General features: G+C 51.7%; 1 protein-coding gene and 1 non-coding gene across 2 annotated transcripts in view; both read left to right on the top strand.

The window, feature by feature from the left end:
• The first annotated feature begins 1,731 nt into the window (after positions 1-1,731).
• Positions 1,732-11,606, top strand: part of KANK4 (KN motif and ankyrin repeat domains 4) — a 68,090-nt gene continuing 58,215 nt past the window's right edge. The window contains exon 1 of the mRNA XM_004751661.3: positions 1,732-2,024. The gene's annotated coding sequence lies outside the window, so the exon portion shown is untranslated. The remainder of the gene's footprint in view (positions 2,025-11,606) is intronic.
• On the top strand, positions 3,797-3,933 carry LOC123387479. Its single transcript, XR_006601921.1, has one exon. It is a non-coding gene; the product is annotated as a U4 spliceosomal RNA (small nuclear RNA).

Raw genomic sequence — 11,606 nt, 5'->3', positions numbered from 1 at the left:
TGGGCTATATCAGGTTCACAAACTCATTTCATTTGGCTTGAACAACACTGACCTAAACTTCAAGTGTTTAGCATTTTTAAAATGAGTTATCACCAAAATGGGAGACTTCACTTACATATCTGAGGGACAGCTTCTCTTTAAAATGAGATGAACTGACCATATGAACTCCTCACCCTTGTGAAAATAAAGAGAAACCTCACTAAAGTGGATTCAGGATGCTAGAAGGGGAAGGCTGTGGCGGGAGCCTGCTAGGAGGAACGCTACCACTCAGTGTCAATTATAGGAAAACTGTCAATGACTGACCCCTAACAGAAGAATCTCAGCAGGAAAAAAGCATCAGTTACAGTCCCCCAAAGGGAAAGATGTACACTGCATCTCCTACAAGGGACAGACTGCCTCTGCAACTCAGCCACTGAAACCCCATTATCATGCTGAACTCTTCCTTCTCTCTACCAGACCATTCTCACAACAACCCATCCGAACTTCCTTCTTCTCTGTAAAATAATGTTTCTCTCCTTTGTTGGATTTGCCTATGGTTTTGCTCTGGCTTGCTTGCCCTGGGTTGAAATTCTCTGCTACTCCCAAATACACCCACTTTGGCTGATAGGTCATGGGCACTTTTATCTCTAAGGGTAATACCCTGACTGGCAACAACCCACTAGAGCTGAGTAGCAAAAGCCTCTTCACTTGGGAGGAGCCTGGAGCTGCCTTCAAGCTCACCACTACTCCCTGCTACCTGCCAGTATGGAGGCCAAGTCTCTGTTGCCACTTCTTGTTGCTCTAGGGCTATTAATTTGCTCCTAGTGGAGCCCTAGTAGAAGCATATCTTTTTAATAATCATATTTCTATTAAAATGGGGAAATGAAAGTCCCAGAACTGTCCCTTGCCCCAAATTATCTCCCCCTTCGGGGTCTCCATGTCAAAAAACCCAAGCCCTTTGGTTAAGTTTTCCCTTGTGCCAACTGGCCCTTTGAAAGCAGTTCAAAGTGAGTGAGAGCTGGGGCCTGGTGTCCCACAGGCTTTACATTCAACCCTGCCCATACCCGTTTGTTATCATCTGTAAAATGGAATAGGATCAGCTCTTTCCCCTTAGGTTGACCCTGTACGACACCCAGCAGTTCGTGCGCCAGTCATTCACGATTGATGACTGAAATGTAAATGGTTTGAACTGATAAAAAGCACTGTGGGTGATGGGCGTGTGAAGTGAAAGACCGTACTCCCGAGTGGGGCTAAAGCAATGGCTGTGGAGGAAGAAAGCAAAGGGGAAAAGTAATGACTTAAGGATGGTATGAGTTCAGTTACATCCATCCCCACCCTCGCGCTCCCACCTCTGCAATGAGAAAATCCCGCTAGAGATGTGCAAGACCTCACTGTACCCAGGATGCTGTTACCAAGACACGGTTCTGATGGTGGCTCGGGCAAGCATTACCTTGTGTGAGCTTGTCTCCCCATCTATAAGATGGGGCTAGAAATGGCCCAACAGTTAGTTACTGTGCGTGTGAGGACGAAGTGAGAAATGTACGGGAGAGCACTTTGGAAATCTGCAGAGCGCTATACAGAGCCGGCGTTTCCTAGTCTCTTTACAAAAACTTTTTCTCCCCAACTCTGTCCAAGGCCTTTTGAGCTTATCAAGGCTAAGACCCTCCCCCTCGGTTTCGCAATGCTGCCCCTTCCTACACACCAAAGCCCGCGCCGCGTCAGGAGTCTTTTTTTTTTTTCCCCCTAGCGAAGGCGGGGACTCGGATGGTGTTGGCAGCAAGCGACGCGAGCCGCGCCTGGCCAGTCCCGCATCGGCCGCGGTGGGTGTGCCCCGCAGGGTGTGCACCCCGGGCCCAGGCCCAGGCCGCCGGCGAGAGGGCGCCCGAGGCTGTGCGCGCCCCGGGCGACCGGAGTGCGCCAGCCCGGGGGTGCGCGCCCGGGACAGGGACCGTGCACCCGGAGGCTGCGTGCGCCCCGAAGCCGGGGTGTGTGCCGGCCCCAGGCACAGCCGGCCGCCTCCCTCCCGACTTCTGCGGCGCGCCAAGGTAAGGCGCTCTGCGACCCCAGTCCTCACGGCGCATGGAGTGGGGCGTGCCAGCACCCTGCCCCAGGCGACCCGAGTCTGGGTCCCGGCGCTCCGCCACTCTTCTCCGCTCCCGCCGCCCGCCTCGCCCCCTCCCCGCGCCGCGTCCCCGTCTCCCCTTAAGACAGAGGCTGCGGCAGCCTGGGCCGACCAGGCGCCCCTGCCTGGGGTCGGCGACAGCGCGAGGAGGGGGTTGCGGGGGTTGCGGGGGCTGCGCGGGCTACCCAGGGGCGGGCGCCGCTCCCCTTCCGCCCCGACCCGCTCCCCGAGCCCGGGTGCTGGGGAGGGAGGAGACTGGTGGGGAGGGGGAGGCCGCGTTGTCCTTGCGGCTCCCGTGGTGCAGCCCCCGCCCAGCGCTTCCCAGCGGGGCGCTGCGGTCCGGGATGCAGATGGCGGGACTGGGCGCCCTGCACCGGCTCCCAGGACCAGCTGGAAGCGAGCTCTTGGTCTCCGATCTTTAGTAAAAGCTGCCCCCCTACCCCGTGTCTACCCTGATATCCCTCGGCTTCTGGCTGAACTTTCCAGAACTCGCGTTGGGCCACGACCTTGGGTGGAGGCACGGCTGCCCTGGGGAGCCGCGTGCGCTGGCAGCCTAGGGCACTTTTCTTGAGCCTGCGTGCCACTTGGTGAGATTCCCACTTTCTCATCTCTCCCTTAAGGTCAAACCTTTGACCCCAAGTACTTTGTCCCTGCAGAGTGGCCAGTGACATAGCCTGGGAGTTGGAAAGTTGAGTCTCGTGGCCCCTACACGAGGTCTAATAAGCGCTTGTCCTGAGGCTCTGCCAGGGCTGTGAGAACTGGCGGTTTCAGTTCTCTAGAGACCTACAATGCAGGTGGGAGGGCCAGGAAGAGGCGTTTTCCAGGAGAAAGAGGAGGAGATTGCCCCCTTCCTGAGGATGACCGCCTGAAGCCTGGGCAGTGCTATGGAACAAGTAGCATCAGGGGATGGTCAGAGGCAGCCAGTGACCAGCTTGAGGACTGGGGAGAAAGCATCTTGAATTAAACACAAAACCTGCCTGGGTAAAACCTAATGTGGGTTCTTTAGAAACTTTCAAGACATGACACAGAAGAACACAGAGCTACACTTAGAATGGCAGCAGAGTGCACTCTCATGTCCCTTTTCAAATCCAGTCCTCCTGCCCATGTCTCAAACTCCCAACTCGCTGGACCATAGTGTTCTGGGAAATGTGAAAGGAGATGAGGGATGGCTCAGGGTCCAAGGATGGCTCAGCTCAGGGGTGGCTCAGGGAACAAACACTTGCTCTCTGCAGGCACCAGACAAGATAGCGGGGTAGAAAAATGAAAACACGCACTGTCTGGCCTCATGGAGTGTGCAGTCCAGTGGCCAAGACGCACATGCATCAAATCACTCAAATAGAGAATTACAGGTAGTGCTGACTTCTTTCCAAAGGGAGGGATAAGCTACTATGAAAGTCTGTGTTAGGCATCGTAGTCGCTCTGTTGAAAGGCTGGTAGGAGCTAACCAGTTGAAGAGGGTGGAGCGAGCCTTCTGGTCAGAAAGAACAGGACAAGAAAGGACTCTGAGGCAAGCAGCAGAGACCATTAGAAGGACTGAAAGACTGTATCACGTGATGACCAAGGGCCCAAATGGCATCCCATTGCCTGGGCCAATCAGTAGATCTGTAGTTTCCTTTCTCAGCCATGATAACGGGCAGTTGGAGTCTCCCCTCCCTGGGTGGGGTGGCTCATCTTAAGTCTTTAAAGCTAGAATGAAGCTTTGCGCAGTGGCAGTATCGTAGCCAATGAGGTTTATCCGAGGCGCGATTATTGCTAATTAAAGCTAGAATGAACTCCACACCCTATAGTGTAAAAATTCTTTAGGATGGCTTACGTGGCATTTGGTTATCTGGGCCCCACTGACTTTCCAGCCCTGTTTCTGGTTCTCCCACTCCCCCATCTCCCAGCCACCGCAGTCCCCTCTCCATGAGCACCCTCTGTGTTTTACTCAGGGCTGCACTTCAGGCAGTTCCTGGAACACAGGCTGTCTTTGCACACGCTTTCCTTTGTCTAAGATACTCTTCTTCCTTAGGCACCCAGTAAATGTACAACCAGCTTTCAACATCAACATGTCAGTTAAAGTTTCCACCACCATCACCACCACCACCATCAGTGCCATGTTGGAAGGCCTTTCCTGACCAGAGTCCAGTGTTGCCTCTTCTCTGTTTCCAAAGCTCCCTGGACGTGTATCTGTCCAGGGAGCCTCAACTGCACTGAGCATCACAGAAACATATTTCTTTGTCCTCTTGTCCTATGTGTGTCTCAAGTACCCAGCACAGAGAAGGAGACATTGAAGGTGCTTGATAAATGCTTATTGGATGAAAATGGTCTAGGCGGGTGTTTCTTAACTTTATTTTTAGGGAGGGGGAAGCATTACATCTATCTTGGAGATTGATAAAACTGTGGATACCGGGGCGCCTGGGTGGCTCAGTCATCAAGCGTCTGCCTTTAGCTCAGGTCCTGATCCCAGGGTATTCAGATCTAGCCCTGCGTCTGGCTCCCTGCTCAGGGGGAAGGAAGACTGCTTCTCCCTTTCCCACTCCCCCGGTTTGTGTTCCCTCTCTCACTGTGTCTCTCTCTGTCAAATAATAAAATCTTAAAAAAAAAAAAAAAAAAAAAGCCCTGTGGATACCATACATTCTTCCAAGTGCATATAATCTAAAATATCTTGTATATAATACCACATGATTTACAGCCCTCCCGTCACCCACTGGCCCCATTTCCAGAACTTTGGACTTTAAGTTTACAGGAAGCAGAGGCCCAGGGAGGTGCGGTAACTGTGTAAGCACCTCCAGCTGGTTAACAGCATGCCGCACCGCCCCCCAAAACTCCCCCCAACACCTCCCAACCCCCAGCTCCTGACTCTGGGGCTCCTTCCAGCTCTCACTGCCTCTCCAAGCCAAGTAGCCTCCTTTCGTCCCCGGCACCTTGTGAAGGCTGCTGCTCATGGCTGGAAGATGGATATTTTGGTTTTGCTTCAGTTCAGTAGCAGCCTAAGGTGTGACAGGGAGAAAAATCTTATTATGGGCAAAGTTGACAATTAGGAAGACAAATGGGCCGTCTCCCTGGCCTGTTTGCTGCCCCTCGCTGGCGATGTTATTACATCTGTTTTAGCTGCAGGAGGGTTACGTGCACTTCACAGTTAACTTCTGGGCCCTGCATTAAGTCGTGGGGGCCAGGCTTGGTAACACTTGGATCCGGGGGGCTCTTGGTCTTGTTATAGTCTTCTTCCCTATAGGGCAAGCTCTGGGAATGGATGGAGTGAATGGGCTTCTTGGTTCCCGCCTTTGGAACTCTGGCCTGCGTGCCTCTTGCTTTCTGCACCCAAACACCTACTCCAGGTTTTTGGGGCCAACCAGTAGGTTCTTATCCATGGATCAGGCTCTTCATTCAGTAATTCACTCACTCATTCCACACCACGCTCTGTACCAGGCACTGTGCGGATGCCAGCTTGTAAGGACGGATCCCAGCATGGGAGGCAGGGATACAGGATGCCGCTCTGCGGGGGGCAAGGCAGAAGGAACTCATTCTAACTCAACCCAAACAAGCCTTCGGAGCCCGGAGAGGGAGGACAGTTAGGACTGACTTCTTCATGCTGACAATGCGCTCACTTTTTAAAACTCAGATCTTACGGAAGATCTCTGTCATCTCTGAGGAGGAACGAATGTTGTTTTTTTTTTTTTTTTTTTTGGAACGAATGTTCTTAACTGTAAAATGGGTTTGATAGCCATCTTGTCCTGCCTATCTGTGGCAGCTGTGCAGATACAGTGATCGCATCTCAGACGGCAGATCTGCTCACTTCCGCGTGGGAAACGGGACCGGTACATTATAATAATAGGGTGCATGGGTGTCGAGCCCCGGCTGAGGTAGTCCTGTCAGTAATCCTCAAGATAGTGGCAGTCATAACCCCACATGTACACATGAGGAAGATGGGACGCAGAGCGGTTAAGTGACTTGCCCAAGGCGTCCATGAGAAACTGAGATCGGCAGAACTGTCTCGGCCAACCAACTGTCTTGGCCAACCAACCAACTCACCCGGCCAACCACTTTGTGCTGCTCTTTAGTAGTTGGTGGGAGGAGGCGTGGGCTTGGGGGCTAGGGCACACCCCGCTAGGAGCCTAGATGTGCTGCCCACCCGCTGTGTGATTTACAGCTAGATCCCTAACCTCTCTGTGCCTCAGCACGCTAATCTCCCAGACCCAGAGTTTAGACTAAGACACGCCTTCTGTGAGCAGTTTCCAGTCTACACGGGTAATATTTCAGAGTAGGAGTAAAGGAAAGACGAGGGACCCTCCTGCTAACAATAGGCCTGTCGCAGTTTCCTGGATAAAATAAATGCAGCCCCAGGATTTCAAGGAGATGGTTAATGTGATATGCAGGCAGTTATAGATTGGTGGTGTCTGAGAAGCTGGCTGAACGTTCCTCCTCCAAGGAAAAGAAGCATATTTTCAAAAGGAATGTCTCCCTGTCTCGTCTGGGCCCTGGGGCCTGGGCCCTGCCCCACACGCAGCTTTCTGGGGACACAGGTACTGTGTCCCATCTCCCCTCCCTCCATTATTTTTCCCCCCAAAGTAAGTAAAACTTATTGGCTGGACTTATTTATACTTTTAAGATGGCTGTGGCTTCCCCCACTCTGTGTGGAAGCATCCTTTGTGGTCTCCTTTGGTATGTAAGAATAGTCTGTGGTTCTGACGTCACGTGATGAGGGGGCACACAAACATGGCAGTGGGGAGAGTTGGCTCCATACGAAGATAAAAGGCAGCCTTTGGTGCCGTTTTCCCTCCATGACGTGGTTTTTGCCCAGAAGCCGGAGATGCCGGCTCTCTGGGAAATCGACTTTGATTTTCCTAGCGGGGTACCAGGCGGCAGCGCTGAGCGTTTCCAGGTGCTGCGCTCCTGGCCGTTCTCACCGTCCCACTCCCTTCTGCCTAGCCTGGCGCGGCCCTCCCGTCTACGGGCTTCAAAGACCAGGGAAATCAACTTGGGTGGTGGCTGAGTACAGCCTAGTGTGGTCGGGGTCTGCATCTATTAGGCACGATACCGAGCGTATGGGGAAGGAGGGACATTTTAACAGGCGTGTTGAAGTTTCGTAAGAGACTGTTTTCAGGTATGATTCGCATGATTTTAAATAAATAAATAATAAAGGCCATCCCCTCTCTGCTCCTCAAGGGAAGGGGGAGGAGGGGAAGACAGGGGCCGTGGCTTCACCATGTGCCAGCCCCGTGAGCCTGAGCAAATGCCCGGGGTTTACAGAACTTCATTCAGCTCTCTCATCTGTGAAATGCTACTGTTAGTGCCGACTTAAGGCTCTTCTGATACAGGAAACAGAGACTCCCTAAAGCTGATTCGAATGAAGACGGGGAGGAGTGGTAAAATGCAGCCATGACAGTTATCAACAGGCCTGAAAGGGTGGAGGCAGGCCTCAAGGCAGGGTGGAGGAGGTTCTGGGTTTGAGACCATCCCACCAGCGCGGCAGGTGCTATGGGCTCAAACTCTGCACCTGCCCGAGCCACCCCACTCAGCCTACTATCCCAGGAACCCCTCCTTTGTCACTCAGTACTGGTGCTGGAGAGGATCCTGGTCATGTGAGCTCAGTTCTCTGGATGCAGAAGCTTGCTCTCTAGGCTATGTTGTGGCTGGTCTCTGGCCATCTTGGCCATGGGTTGCTGCCAGGGCAGGCGTCCTCCCCAGACCGGTCAGATGGGAGAGGAGCGCAGAGGAGGGTCAAGTGTACAGAACGAGACCTTTTGTGGCAGGAAGGGCTGTGTGGGTGGAGATACCTCGAGGAGGACATGAGCTGGACCTCCAGGATATGCCCAGTACAACACTGACTGAATTGTAAGGACCTAACAGCGATTCTTAACTTGGGGTTAACGGCCCCAAGCAACTCCCATGTAGAATTCAGTGTGTGAACATGGTTAGGAGAATAAAATAACATCTTTGTTTAGCATTTTCATTGACTATGAATGTAGGCAACAAACCATAGTGTATTTGCAGTATCTGGGAGGTTGTCACCAGTAGAAATCACGAATCTTTTCATATCACATTTTAGCCACTGCAGATAACTTGAACTATGATTTATTCCCATTGCAGCTTTGAAATTACAGCCGTTATTATACTGGTGCTAACGCTTGTTATTTAATGCATTAATAAAGAAGGTATATTACTATATTACTATTCATTTTTTAAAAATTTTTGATAATTATATTTCAATGTAATTGGCTTTCTTTGTAGTCAAGCTACACATTTTATGTATTTGAAAATGTTCCAAGAAAGGATCCATTGGCTTCATTGGTCCACTCACGGGGTCTGTGGCATAAAAAGGGTTAAGACCCTCTGACGGGAAGTCAGGAAGCTATAGTTTCCACTTTCCCACCCTCCCCTCACCCTAATCTTTCATATACTCATCTGTCTCTGTCTAATTAGTGCAAGACATTCTTGAGCAGTAGTAAATTTCATTTAATAGTTTGGCAAATTTGCAAGAGCGCATAATTTGTAGTTTGGGTAGAAGGTTTTGACGTATATCCAGAGATTAATTTACAAATTATAGGCGCACACGGGCAACTGGTTAGGTGATTCCTATCAGCCCACAAACCCACCAGCCCATTGGTCGATTGCTTGGTCCATCCGTGCAGACCAGTCTGCTGAAACAGCACGCAATGGACAATTGTGTTCTTGAGAGGTTCAGGAGCTTGTGTAGTAGCTAAGACTAACTGATGAGCCACTCGAGCAAATGCAAGCTTGAATCCTAGGAAGGAGGAGGAGCACTAGGAGAAGAGGCTTTGAAGTGGGCCCTGAAATGGAGGGAATGCCCAGGAAGCAGACAGGAGGAAGGAGGGAGTCAGTGAGGATGTGGGGGGGACTGGCCAGAGGTCGATTTTGAGGAGGAAACCTGGAGAGAGGGGAGCCCGCTGGAGCACGTTAGACTAGTGGTTGGTGATTTGCTATGGTTTACTGAATGTTTAACAGGTGCCAGATCCATGCCAAGCCCTTCAATACAGCACTGACTCAGTCTTTGCCAACTGCCCAATGTGGCGCGACTATTATTATTCCCGTTGTATTGGGTGAGTAAAATTAGGCTCAAAGACGTTAAATACTTGCTGTAGGGCACAGGGGGATTAAATGGTTGAGCCAGGAGCTCAGCCCCGATTTGGCTAATTCCAGAACCCGGTGCTCTTAAAAATCATCACACACGACCACAGAGGAGTCTGTTTGGGAAAAAAACCTTGGCTGCCATTTTGTTTCAGTAAGAAAGTGCTTACTACCCATCTCTGTCTTCCCCATCCTTCCCGCCAGTCCTTTTCCTGTTCTCACACATCCTCCCTTCCCCCTCTCCATCCACCCCTATTCCTCTCCCAGGCACACACGCTGCACTAGTGAGGGGGGGATAAAAACAGAGAGTGAAAGCTGTAAGGCAAGTGGAACCGGGTTCTCACACCAGCTCTGCCACCTGGCTAAGACCATGCTGAGTCTGTTTCTATCTGTGAAGTGGAGGTAATGATGCCTCCTTCTTAAATTTGCATGCATTCTTTCTAGTGCTTCAGTGCTGTTTTGGATAGTTCTTTCCAGTTGGGTGTCTCCAGCCTCTGTTTACACTGGGTGATGGCGCCTATGTCCTAGGCTTTTCTAGAAGGCCTTCCCTGAACCCCTCAAACCTGGCCTATGGGCAGCAGGCATCACTCCTTGTAGGGTCACCTCTGGCCTCTGGGGAGAATTCATGAGCATTACTTGTGAGGCTGTCCCCTCTGGCTTTAAGCTCTCTGTCCCAGTGCAGTATCTGGCCTGGAGTCCGGTTCAGGAGACCCTTGTTCAAAGCAAATGAACGGTGCCCTTTGATTCCCTTTGCAGGACCCTGCTTGGCCCCTGTTCTAGGTCCCATCACCTAGAGCTTATCTCTACGAAACCTCACTGGTTGCCCAGACCACCCCTCTTGTCTTACAGACACGGACCAGTGAGAGCAGGTGTTAAGCTCTGGTGGCCCAGGGAGTGAGCTGGGGTGGGAATCTAGGCCTCTTGCACTCGCTTACCTCCCAGCTCTGACACTAACACGGAATGTGTTTCTCTGCCCCACTGTTAAGCAGGCTGATATTTTGGGGTGAGGGGACATGTGTGGAGGCCGTCCATGGAGCAGCTGGTATTACATTCTCGTGCAGTTGCTTACTTGCCCCACTCCTGTAGCCTGCCTCAGGGCTGGCCTTCTCTGACTAGTCTTCTCTCACGTTCTACCCCCCCAAGTCCTCGGCTTTACCAGCTGCTGAATGGAGCCCTGTGTCAGCCAGGGCTGTGGGTGGCCGCCTTCGGGGGATGCCTGCTGGTGCCAAAAGACTCCTTTCCTGAGAAACCTGCCCACGGGCAGGACTGAGGCCCGAAATTCCTGGCATTCGAGTCATTCCTTTGGATGACTTTGTCTTCTCTAAAGAGCTGTCGTTAAAACGCTAACACGTTGCCCAAAGGGGAGCCTGGTAGCTTACCACCGTGGCCCAGTGTGGAAGAGGGCAATGCCCAGGGCTTTGGGGAAGTCACACCACCTGCTTGTCCCTCCATTTCTCATCTGTGAAATGGGGATAATGAGAGATTGCATTATAGGATTCCCCCAAGGAGGAAAGGACATAGTACACATACAGCGCTGGGCTCATAATAAATATTCAATGAAATTAGCTTTTTTCTTTCTTTCTAAGGCAGTAGATTATTTACTCAGTTCTCTCGCTGAAGTCCTGGTTCTTATTAGTTTTTGTGTGTTTCTTTCTTTCTTTTTTTTTTTTTTTTAAGTATTTTGTTTATTTAAGTACTGCGGTCTCCTTTGAAGATTTTTTTTTTCTCCTTTCTAATTATAAAATGGTTTTGAACTTTATTTTCTTGTCTGTAAACTAGGGCAAAAGATCCTGTCTTACTAGTTCATGGAGAACTTACTGAGGTGAAGTACCTGGGGAAGCCGGGCCCGCCAGGGGGTCAGTGAGAGCCTGGAATTCTGAGTTATCCCGGAGGTGGGGACTGCAAGCACCTGGGGGTTGGGACAAGGTTCGGGGTGGGTCACTGGGGAGGAGACGGAAGACAAAGAGGGAGGAGGAGGGGGAAGCAGGGGGAACCTTGCTCCTCCATCCCAGCTCTTTGAACATGGAGTCTGGGTCAGAGGGGACCTGGGAATATTGTGCCTGCTCTGGAGGAGGATGGATCCTGCCATCTTTCCCCAGATCTCTGGCCTTCCAGGTCTGTTCTCAGAGGTTCTGAATCCCCTGGAGGGATGTCATCCTTGGCTTCCACCCTGGCTTCCCACCCTGGCTTGACTTTGTTGGAGTGGTGGTGAAGAGACCGGTTTTCCCTACCCCACCAATCTCCCAGTGGGTGTCAGTGGATGCTCCTTTGAGAGGGCAGTTGGGCTTTTGAGAACATCAACCCAGGCCAGATTCTCTGCAGTTTCCTCTGAGACAAAGATGGTTCTCTGTAGCCTGGGTCTGGGAGAGGGTCTAGGAGCAGGAGCATCCTGGCCCAGCGTCCTGGTCTGTGAATGAGGAAGGGTCCCGTGGAG

Source organism: Mustela putorius, unplaced genomic scaffold (assembly GCF_011764305.1).
Source record: "Mustela putorius furo isolate JIRA1106 unplaced genomic scaffold, ASM1176430v1.1 tig00003853_pilon_pilon_pilon, whole genome shotgun sequence".
NCBI classification, from domain to species: Eukaryota; Metazoa; Chordata; class Mammalia; order Carnivora; family Mustelidae; genus Mustela; species Mustela putorius.
The sequence above is the reverse complement of the archived record's forward strand: the minus strand, read 5'-3'. Positions and strand labels throughout refer to the sequence as shown.